The sequence below is a fragment of the Talpa occidentalis genome, unplaced genomic scaffold, assembly GCF_014898055.3.
Source record: "Talpa occidentalis isolate TD23 unplaced genomic scaffold, MPIMG_talOcc4v2.1 talOcc4.5, whole genome shotgun sequence".
NCBI classification, from domain to species: Eukaryota; Metazoa; Chordata; class Mammalia; order Eulipotyphla; family Talpidae; genus Talpa; species Talpa occidentalis.
Genome location: NW_023604861.1, coordinates 3,035,252 through 3,047,280, shown reverse-complemented (window position 1 = coordinate 3,047,280; position 12,029 = coordinate 3,035,252). Strand labels below are relative to the sequence as shown.

At 50.5% G+C, this 12,029-nt stretch overlaps 1 long non-coding RNA gene across 1 annotated transcript in view; it reads right to left on the bottom strand.

The window, feature by feature from the left end:
• The window catches only part of LOC129146883 (uncharacterized), a 138,864-nt gene extending 135,159 nt beyond the window's left edge, over nucleotides 1-3,705 (bottom strand). Inside the window, exon 1 of the long non-coding RNA XR_008554227.1 lies at nucleotides 3,681-3,705. This is a non-coding gene — a long non-coding RNA (uncharacterized LOC129146883). The remainder of the gene's footprint in view (nucleotides 1-3,680) is intronic.
• Between the last annotated feature and the right edge of the window lie 8,324 nt (nucleotides 3,706-12,029).

The following is a 12,029-nucleotide window of genomic DNA, read 5'->3' as shown; positions in this document are numbered from 1 at the left end:
TCTGATCGTTTATCAGGAGGCCAGACGGATTTGGGCGTGAGGTAAAGATTTTGCCGAGACAACCAAGGTTCCTTCCTCCTCTGACATCTTACAGATAAGCTATGAAGGGGAGGCATGTTCAAGCGAGGAGCTGAGGCCCCTAGGGCCAGAGCGGCCGGGACAGGGGACCCAGCTCCAGACCTGCCCCACCAGTGGGGTATTCGGGACAGACTTGAGGACAAAGCAAATACAGCAGCATTCTTGGGAAGGAGAACACGCTCAGTTAAAAGCCACAGCACATGCAACACTGTAAATCACCAAGTACACACATGAACAGTGAGGGAGAACCATGCACCTGGTCTCTCGATCTGGAAGTGGGACCCTTGGGCGGAGGAGGCAGTTTCTGATGGGCCATGGCAGCTTCAGACGGGACACTCCCCCCCCCCCAGCCCTGCATCAACAGTAAGTTGTGCCAATTAGCAACCCATTTTCCAGTCTTTCCTGCATCTTTAAATCCCTCCTTAGGAAGGCAGATGGGTCTGGGTGCAGGTAGTTTGGTGGAACAAACTTTAAACAAAAATGCCCCTTCAGAAAGCTGCCACCTGCCCTGAAGGCCCCAAAGTCACTGGGTCCCTGACACTGGGCAGAGACACCCAAAGGACTTACCTCCCGCCCTCCCTGCCACTAACCTCACTCTGGCCCACAGCACACGGGCTTCCAGGCCCCTAGAGTGTGAGCCTCTGGACACTGCACAACCACAGCTTTATTGAATCTCTGCCTCTTCGTGGCCCTGCCCCGACCTTGCACTTCAGTATTTACCTGGAGGGCCACCTGTATGCCAGGCCCAGAGCGAACCCTTTGAAAACTGAGGATGACTGGAGTGGTGTGTGGGGACAAGAGCAGGCTGACTTGCACAGAGGGTGTGGATGGTGTGCGACTATGACCTTGCTTGGAAAGCAAGTCAGTCTTCAGGGTAACATACGAGTTACTAGGAGGCCACTCTAGTGTGGTCCAAGCTGGTCTGGGCCTCAGCTGCTGCTGGACATGCCCAATGAATGCCACGTGGGGACAGAGGGCAGGCCCAGAACCCTGGGGGGTGGGAAGGGGTTGGAGTGACTGAGGCCAGAAGCGCACATGGGCTCAGGACTTCAGGCACAAGTTTCTATAGCACACACCTGGCGCGCTGGGCACTTAATCAGCCCTAGAATGCAGCCAGCCTATGGGCAATTAAGGCTCGCGCAGGACACACAAGACTGAGAGCTGCTGGGGCGGCCACAGGTGAGAGCTGTTCGGGAAGAGCCTTGTTTACCAATCAAGGATGCCAGCTCCAGCTGCGCGAGCTGAGGCCAGAAAAACAAAGACCAAGGGCTTAAATGGGCACCACTTGCTCCCTTAACAAGCTGACTTCCCCTGCCCTCAGGTGGCCATCCCCAGCAGCCCCACATTTGCCCAGTTCTCAGAAGTCCCCCTTCTTTGTGTGGGGAGAACAGGCGTGCTCTCAGCATACACAGCAATTCTTGATGAAACCCTCCGAGAAAGAGCTCAATGGACCATGGTGGTGCCCTACGGGGTGGTGACACCTGACCAGGTACCCCAACATCACCTCAGTTAAATTAAAATCTGAACTCCAAACCCCTGTCTAGCCACCCGGGGTCACATCGGTAGCCCAGAAGTGGGGCGCCTTGAGACGGGCAGGAATCAGGAGGGGTGCAGGCAGCCAAGGGTCCTGTCCGCCAGGACTCCCCCGAGACTTACTGAGCCAAGACTTGTTTTTCACTGAGGTAGGGTTAGGGTGTCCCGTCAGGTGTCCCCACCTTGCGCCACCACCATCAGCCCCTCCCCAGCATCTCACGCTGCTGTCAGTCCAGGCCTGTCCGCTCCGGGGGCCCTAAGACCTGGGTGGACTGAGAGCACCGGCCTGGGCTTGAGGCGGACATACAGACTCCCCCCGCGCCCCCCCCAAAAGCCTATGAGTCTTGAACAGTCTGAGAAAAAACTTCAACTCAGATGAGACACTTTATTTCCTCCGGGTCTCACTCGGGAACCTCAAGCCGCGCCCCCCAATCAGTTTATTATGGAAGCAACGTGGGTTCAATCCCGGGTAAATGGCAGCACTGACTCGGCCTGTCTCACACGGACCCCACAAATGGACCCCATACGCTTACCCGCCCCGCCCCCTCAGAGAGCTGCACCCCGACTCAGGACCAAGAAGCCAACAGAGAAAGCCCGCGCTCACCTGCGCTCCGTCCCGGGGCGTTCCCCGCCGTCCGCTCAGGCTGGGGTCCGGCTGGCGTCTCCACGCTTTCCCCACCCCACCCCGCCACCTGGCTGGCGTCTCCAGCCCCCCGGACCCCCAGGCTGGCGTCTCCAGCCTCCCGGACCCCCAAGCTGGCGTCTCCAGCCCCCCGGACCCCCAAGCTGGCGTCTCCAGCCCCCCGGACCCCCAGGCTGGCGTCTCCAGCCTCCCGGGACCCCAAGCTGGCGTCTCCAGCCCCCCGGACCCCCAAGCTGGCGTCTCCAGCTCCCGGACCCCCAAGCTGGCGTCTCCAGCCCCCCCGGACCCCCAAGCTGGCGTCTCCAGCCCCCCGGACCCCCAAGCTGGCGTCTCCAGCCCCCCGGACCCCCAAGCTGGCGTCTCCAGCCCCCCGGACCCCCAAGCTGGCGTCTCCAGCCTCCTGGGACCCCAAGCTGGCGTCTTCAGCCCCCCGGACCCCCAAGCTGGCGTCTCCAGCCCCCCGGACCCCCAAGCTGGCGTCTTCAGCCCCCCGGACCCCCAAGCTGGCGTCTCCAGCCCCCCGGACCCCCAAGCTGGCGTCTCCAGCCTCCCGGACCCCCAAGCTGGCGTCTCCAGCCTCCCGGACCCCCAAGCTGGCGTCTCCAGCCTCCCGAGACCCCAAGCTGGCGTCTCCAGCCCCCCGGACCCCCAAGCTGGCGTCTCCAGCCCCCCGGACCCCCAAGCTGGCGTCTCCAGCCTCCCTGACCCCCAAGCTGGCGTCTCCAGCCTCCCTGACCCCCAAGCTGGCGTCTCCAGCCTCCCTGACCCCCAAGCTGGCGTCTCCAGCCTCCCGGGACCCCAAGCTGGCGTCTCCAGCCTCCCGGGACCCCAAGCTGGCGTCTCCAGCCTCCCGGGACCCCAAGCTGGCGTCTCCAGCCTCCCGGGACCCCAAGCTGGCGTCTCCAGCCTCCCGGACCCCCAAGCTGGCGTCTCCAGCCTCCCGGACCCCCAAGCTGGCGTCTCCAGCCCCCCGGGACCCCCAAGCTGGCGTCTCCAGCCTTTACCTCCCGACCCGGGCAGACACAGCCAGTTGTGTCCATGCTGTTACGTTCCCGGGGGGGTGTCCTGTCTCCCCTTTCTGTGGGTGGCTAACCCAAGACACCCCCAGTGCCATCCCTCCCCAACCCAAACCCAGAGACGCCCCCCAGCTTCAAACCCAAAGTATGAGCAGGTCCCAGGGCATCCTGCCAGGCCGCACCCCATCTTTCTCGACCCCATGTTCTTTGCTCCCCACATTCAATGTGGTCTTTGCTTGTATGAGCTACTTTTGCCTTCCCGAGTAACTCCCCAACCTAACCTGAGGGGCTTAGGCCACCCCAGGAATGTGTTACGGTGCAAGTCGGGGGGCCAGACGCCCGGCAGGAGTCCCACGGCCCAGAGCAGGGCCTCGGCCCCCCGCCCCAGCTCCGCGAAGCGCCCCACTTACTGCGAGTCCTCGACGCCAGGCTCCAACTCCACAAATGGAAACCTGCACGGGCCCCGCACCTCCCTTTTATAGGGACGCCTGTGATTGCAGCGGGCTCACCTGCAGGCCCAGCGGAGCTCCCCATTGGGCGGCCGGGATGCGCCGCCCCCACCTGCGCCCCGCGTGCAGAGGCACCTGCAGCTCTGGGCAGCTCGGCCCCGCCTTGCTCCGCCCCCCTCTGCCCTGGGTTCCTCCGCAGGCTCGCCCCGCCGGGACCCCTTCTTGCGTGCAGACATGCCCCCTCGACGCCTGAGGTTCTTCGGGAGGCCACCTCCCTCGCCGCCTTGTCGGGGAGACCCCTGAGGTCCACTTGGGGCGCGCTGACCCCTTCCCCGCGCCCGCCTGGGGCTCGCTGAGCCCACGCAAACTAGGCCTCCCCTTGCTCAGACCTGACCTCCGGGGCCCCGCTGGAGGGTTCCAGGCACACACAGAGCCCCACATCTGCCCCTGTGCACGCGGTGGTTTGCAGGTTCCCAGACCACGTCTCATGTCCCCTCTTTCCTTTGTTTTTAATGTAAGCGTGTCTGCCCGCGGCCTCCTTCCTCGGGTATCAAGTGATTTAGAAAGAACCTTAACTGGTATCTTCTCTAGAGATTCTTAGCAATGACTTAGCCACCACGCAGCCCCTCTTGTTGTCAATATTTATTTTTATTCAAAGTTTGTTGGCTGAGTGAGGGTCTGAACCTGGCGAGCAGAGCCCCTGTGAGTCCACGCAGTTGCACAAGCAGCCCGGCCTTGCACGGATCCCATCTGCAAGAAGTTTTGTGATTTACTCACGATGGCTATCACTGAAGCCTGATTTTCTAGAAATAAGGCCAGGTTGTCAAGTTTCAGAACAGTGTGTTAGACATATGATTGCATCTCCAGTCATTTCTTTCCTCCACTACCCAAAAGTGCTCTACTTCACAGAACTCCATTTATTAATAATGTATGTACTAATAGCATTTGAGGAATATAAATAATTAACATTAGTGATCATGTTCATTTTATATTCCTTGAAATAGGACTATTCTACATTCTATTTCTCTGAAAATCAAGCATATAGTATAAAGTCAGGAGAGAGCTACATGTCAGCAAGTGTAAAATATTGTGGTACAATCCAGGACGAAATGCAATTATTAGTGTCAGCTATGCTTAAAGTGAACATATTAGTCTGTGTATACTGAGGAAATCATGAACAATCAAATTAAAATAGAATTACATCAAGAAAAATTTACTGAGGGTAAAAACTTTCTCCCTTCAATGAAGGTACGGGTTAAAAACATGGGATTTAACTGGGCTGTTAACATTAGCTAATGACCAGGGAAATAAAGAGGAAAAGAGTTAACTCTGAGAATTATGTGCCTATAAATTTAGAAAATACACAAAAAAGAGTGGGTCCAGGGAATAACAAGCATTAGGGAATGAAGGAAATTACTGGAGAGAAAAAAAAGTTAGAGAAAACTGGTGTTTAGATTTGTTATTTAAACTCGACATAAACATTTATGGAAAGAGAAATATGTACATAAAGATTTTACATAAATATGTAAATATTATAATGACCTACTCATTTCCAAACACTGCCCCCAACTCCAAGTCAGCTCTTTCTAGAGAGTCCTCTCTTACCCCCCACCCCCAGTGTGTGGCATTGATCTCCCAGGACACACTGGAAAGGGAACCTGATATTACGTGACTACATCTTAAAAGTTGGATGACAAGATATTCAGCTCAACACCATTACATTTCCCCTTTCTGTTTCTGATTTAGCCTCCAGCGAGTCTACCACCCGCTGGCACAGCCAATCACTATATTAGCTGCTCCTGGCTTTGTTCAAATTGCCAACGCAGACACAGGCTTCTGGGAGGGATTCACGTGGTAACGCCACTCGATGCAAATCCAGAATGTGAGCGAGGCCCTGACCTCCAGCATGGCCTCGCGTCAAGGACACGCACGTACCCAATAGAGTGAGCCCTGCTCACCTGACAGGTGCCGTCCATTTAGACAGATAGCTGGCTCTTCTGCTAACTTAAGTGTTTATGTGAGCCGTCTCCCTCCTGTGGGAGGCACCTTGATTCTTACTAGACTAACGTTTTAAACGTTCACCAGTACAATTTCCTTGGCTGGCCGGGCACTGCCACATACTCACACACATCGTCCCTTTCAGTACGGGTTGGAACCCTTGAGATCTGCTCTTCCATGAGCCAGAGAGCCCAGCTCTCAGCATGACCCATAACGCTTCTGCCTGTCACCCTGAACCCCTCACTTTGGTAGTGGTTGAGAAAGGACCTGGCAGCTGGGACTCGTGAGTGTCTAAACTTCGGGTGACGCCTAAATGTCCTTATTTCTCAGCTATAGGCTTGCTACCTGGTGCCTTGGGTCGAAAGTTCTGGAAGCGTCTAAAGCAGACTTGTTTTCCTTAGGGTGCCTCTGAATTAAGAGCTGTTCAGCTGTTCTGAATCAAGGAAGGGCTGACTCACCTCTAAACTGTGAGCAGTTTAATTGCCCAGCATAAGGGGCTCCAGCTCCTAAGCGAGGACGAGCCATGTCCATGTTGCCCCAAAGAGAACCTCGAGGACTTTCTCAAAGATATCATGAAATCCATAATATGCGAATCCAGCATGTTCTAACCACCTCTGCTTTCAGGTCAGCAACATCTAAGCCATCGCCAAAGACCTCCAGGGACACTTCACCACCTCCTTCCATAAATGGCTCCCAAGTTTCTAATCCTTACCATCGGCCAACTCCTAAATCTAACTTAAATCCTTCTTCGTGGTGTTGAAGATGGGGAACATCCCCTCCATGAAAGTGTCAGAAAGCTGAGGAATTACTCAGCAGCCTTGGTATTGCAGCCAGGGATTAGCTACACACAGAAATAGCTCGAGCAGAGGCTCCCAAGCCCAGGATTCTATTATTCACGCTTTCTGAGGGCAGCAGCAGCCGAGGTGACTGACCAGACTGTGTCCAGTCTGGCGGTTGGACCCAAGCTCAACCTCAGCGCTAAGCCCAGTCCACCTTCATGATTCAGAGAAGCAGACCGAGCAACTGGGTGTGGCCTGCGCGCTCTCACAGGTACTGGAACCCACTGACGCCCTCCCAGCCCCAAGCAAGCCTGAAGTCACAGCCACACTGACTTGGTCTGGGTTTGCTGGTTTATCAGAAGGCTGGCGTTCTCCGGCTCTCTGTTAGCCAAGTAATTTGTACCATTCCCAATGTAGCTATTGTTAAGGAAATGATTTAAAGATGATTCACATGTTGATGGTATTTAGCATCTACTGAAAGGATTTGTTAAATTTTCTACTTTGCAGGGTTTCATGGAAACATGTAAAGGCTCCCTTTCAAAAGGGCTTATGGGGAAAAAAATGCCTGTTATTATGACTGTAGAATCCAAAAATATGGGCATTATTTATTTGCCCTAACAATCGCCGAGTAACACTGTGTTGTTGGTCTATGGATATCAGAATTCCATAAAAGACACCAGATGAGGATGGTCTTACCATGAGATAAAATGGTGAACTCTGATGCCCAAAGCTCCCCAGAGAAATTCTTTAACACCAGGAAGCAGGCTTTAAGTTAGATTTAAAGTCCCTACGGGACTATCAACATTTTATCATAATTTTATCCTTTTCTGAGTATACCTCTGGTTACCAGGCTTGGAGGCAGAATATTGTGGTGAGTCCCCAGTTCTGTAACCCCCCACCACAGTCATCTCTAGGTCAATCTCTGCATACCCCAAACTTCAAAATTGTCATATCTAAAGTGGATCTAGAAGTACTTAGATGCTGGAACTGTTGTAAATATTAAATGAGCCAACTTGTAAAAACACGTACAAAAAGTACTATTTTACATGTTTTATTACTTGACTAATTATAGGGTGGAGATTAAATGAAGCAACAAATGCAAACATACTCTGTAAATGCTACAGGGCAACAGAAACATTCGACGTTTGTGTGCAGAATATATGGAGTAAAATCAACCATATTAATGCTACTCAAAAACTTATATGAAAAGCCATCTGATTGTCACAGTTCACAGCAGCATTTTCCACATTAGACAGAAGCTGAAAAGAAGCCAAATGTTCATCAACTAGTGAATGGAGAGTTAATTGTAGGATATTCATTCTATGGACGCAACTGGACAATACAGAGAATTAAGTGTTAATAACTCATGTAACAGCAGGGAAAAGTCTTGTGAGCACATTGCTTTAGTGAAGGAACTCAAACACAAAAGGTTGGGAGCTGATTAATTTTGTGCATTGACTTGACTATGGGGCCCTTGTATTGGGTCCAACACCCATTAGATTGAAGGTGTTTTTCTGGATGGAATTAACATTTAGATTAGTAAATCAGTATACTTTGAGTACAGTTGTAGGAGAAAATGCTGAGCCCCCATCCAAAGTGGTGGAATCCCCCCCCCCACCAAAAAAGGAAAGACACTGCCTCTAGTATGCTTTGGGCTAAAGAGTTTATTTAATTCACTCAACTTTTGTTAGAACATTCAGCCACAGACAGGATGCCTTGCCAATTTCAGACTTATCAACCCTTTAATTAATACAGTCAATTCCTTAAAACAAATCCCTCTCTCCTCTCTCTCTCATATCTTTGTCTCATATATACATATGCACACCTATAATTTACTACTGTGTATATGTGTATATGTATTTATCTGTATACTCTGTGTGTGTGTGTGTGTGTGTGTGTGTGTGTGTATACAAATCTCCTGTCCTCAGTAAGGTCTGACTGACACAGGCCGTGTATCATATAATTCCCTTTATCTGAAATTCTAGAAAGATTAAAGCAGTGTGACAGAAATCTTAGCAGTTCATGTCTAATAGTTCACTGGAGCTGGGACATGAGAACTCACCGGAATAATGGAAATGTTCTGTATCATTACAGTGGTGATACTTCATGATGGTATCAATTAACAAAATTCATCAAATTATGCATGTATATAAAATAGGTGGATTTATTCTCCTTAAAATATACCTTAACCTACAGACTCTCTGTTATAAAGAAGTCCTTGACTGGGATTTGAGGACAGCATGGTGACTATGGTTAATAATACTCCCTGGCATGTTGGAACGTTGCTTAGAGAGTAAATCTTGAAAGGTCTCGTCACAGAAAAAAAACATAACTGACAACAGATAGTAATTGGACATCTTAATATTGCTTTGCAATTATCAAATAGCTGATCAGGTCAATACATTGCCATATGTCAATTACATCTCAATAAAATTCGGTGGTGGATTCCTTTCTTTTTCATCGAGATGCTGATTTACAACATACATACTCAGAGGTACAGGCTCACACATCTTCAGACACCCAAAGCCCCCCACTACCATCTTTTGGCCCTTCTGGGAGCCTCAATTCTACCACCAGATTTCTAGAGTCTGTTTGGTTTACTTTTGTTGGGTCCTTTATTATTCTGCTTCTCTATATTCTACATATGCATGAAATAATTTGTCTTTCTCCTTCTTACTTTATTTTGCTTAGCGCCATCCCCTCCCGTTCCACGCGTGGTGTAGCAGATGGCAAGAGCTCGTTGGCTTAATGACTGTGTAGTGTCGTAGTGTGTGTGTAAATCTCTCTGATCCACTCTGGTCTTTCTGCAGCATGCTCACCTGGCGATAACTTTCAGGTTCAGGGAAAGAGAATACAACCGGAGGCGACTTTTTCCTGCTTTCCGGGAAATTGGTCTTTCTGGAAAGCAGGTAGTTGGCATGCTTGTATGCATATCCAGGTGGCTGGCGAGTTTGCTGCAACCATTTCACAGGAAGACAGTAGATATTGGAAACTTTCCCAAAAGTGCCCACAAACTTCTGACCAGGTCTGGATGTCATAGCACCAGTGTGGTGATGAGTCAGGGCATCCAGAGCCACTCCCCACTCTGCTCTCGGGGTACAGGTGTCCAGTGGGCACTTCCTTAGCACTGGGGATCAGCAGTACTCAGTTCACAAGCCTGACTAGCTGCCTCACCAGCCCCTCCAGCTCCAGGATTCCTGTCCTTACCCGGTCCATGTCACCCAGAGCCGGGCATTTCTTTCTGCAACCGAGCAACTCCCCTTGCTCAGTGCTGAGCCTAAGAACTTCTACACTCCCTGGAGGGTTATTTGTGCTGTTTAGTTGCCCGGGACAGGTCAGCCTTCCCAGCTCCTCTGCCTGGGGCATGGGGATGGGCTGCCTGAGCCACCATGGCTGAGACAGGGACCCCTGAGGAGCAGAGGAGAATCTCCCCAGACTCCCAAATGTGCCTGCCTGGAGTCTCCTGACCCCCAACCTGCTTGGAACCAGGGACCCTCCAGACACAGGCAGGTGGCCATATGCACGGAGGGGGCCCCACCTGCCCCCTAAAAGTCTTTTTTTAATAAAATAGAACTCAGTCGAGGGAGCAGGAACATGACACGAGGAAGCATGTAACAGACGATGATGATTCTTGCACATCACAAGTAAAATTAATTAAGCATTATTTGTGTATCCCTTCATTTTCTTCATGAATATAGAAGTACTGGGGTTCGCTGAGTTGGGGTGGTTGTCAGAGATATTAAAAATAGTCCAGGTGAGCAAACACTGACAATATATCTGTCAGGCAGAACCCGGAGTAATTCACGTCTTCATTATTATGAGCAAGTTAATTAAAGTCATAATACTAATAAATTACATCCACAAAAGCCATTCTTTTATTCAGTTGTGATTTATAGATAGTCCCTCTCTTGAGTAAATGGGAATTTTTATGTGACAATATAAACTTAATAACTAATATATCAGTTCACAGTAAACATCATCCAAAGGCAACTGTGATGCAACCAAGCCCTGCCCCATCGGAGACAGACAACAGGATCAAAACAAAAGTGATCAAAATAAAAGTGTGTGCCCCTCAGAGGCAACAACGGCATCGTGGCTTCCCACCCCGGTCCTTAGACCCCGGGTTTGAAAGCACGCTACAGCGGCGCTGACCGCCGCCCAGGAATCCCATGTGCAGAACGAAGCTTTTGAGAAATGTATTAGAGCAGCAAATAAACAGCTAAAAGCCTCCGCTTAGAAGCTTTACTTCTGCTCTCTTCACGGTCCCTCTGTCTCAGCAAGTCCCTGATGAACAAATGGGTCTAGTCTGCATCTGCTGCCACGCTTCCCAGATACACCGCGAGTTGCAGAATCCCTAAGTACAACAATGAATAATGATCAACCTATAAATCAAGTCTTTCTGCCACCGATACAGCTGAGCTCATCTCAGCCATTACATAGTTTATTGTCACTTAGTTTATTGTTATTGTCACAGTTGATGTTCACTCAGAACATCAGGGGCAGAAATCGAGATCTCTGTGCCCAGAAGTGCTCAGCCATGGCCTTTGTGGCAGAGAGCCCACCTCCCTGTGTCCAGCATGCAAGGACGGAGGAAACTCGGGTTTCAGAGATGCCTGCCCTGAACACCAATCCTGATACCTTTGCGCTGTGAAGTCTCAGGTAAACTGTGGACTTTCTGAAACTCAGATCTGTATTTGTCCAACAAGAATACTTCTACCATGCGGAACTGTTTAAAAATTGACATAATGTTTACAGACTACTTCTAATGCCAGCCATTATAAGAGCTCCATAAAAAATGAGAGCCATTTCTATGTTTATTCCCTAAGAAGTTACGTTTATCTGGGCTGGCATTTGACTCCTGAGACTATTGCCACCTCTTCTAACACCCCGGCCTAGACAGAATGGATTCTAATAGAGTCCAGTGGAAGTAACCAGAATATCAAGCACATCTCAAGTGAAGATGAGCCAGGTAATGGCCTCCCCTCCTGAAGACATAGGTCAACATGCGTCTTCTCAGGTGCAGGCTTTCTCCTGGGGGCTGACCCGGCCGCCTTGTGCTCCTCTAAGCTCTGGCCCCGCACACCAATCTAAACGTTCATTGTCAAAGACACTCGATCAATAGATGCTCACTGAGCTTATAACTGAACTTACTCCTAATAAAGAAAACTTGAAAGGGTTGGCAGGTGTGGATAGGGAGGTGATTGATTTTTAGGAGTCATGTTAAAAAATGAGGGTGCCCATTTATTTTTTCTGCTGATGACTGATAAAGCTTTCAGTTGCCTTAAAATTCAATCGCATCCCTTCCAGGAACTTTGATTGTTCAGGGTTTCTGCACACCTCTCCTTTCCTGCCGCTCTTTTTCTCTACTTGATACCTCGTTAGGCACCAATCGATAATAGCTACCTCTTTATCGTTCACATTGAAGCCCCCTTTTTGCGCCCACCACCACACCATGAGCACCTCTGGAATCTCCATGGCCAGCGTCCACTGTATTAGATGGATATGCAAATCATCCTATCAAAAGTCTCTCCTA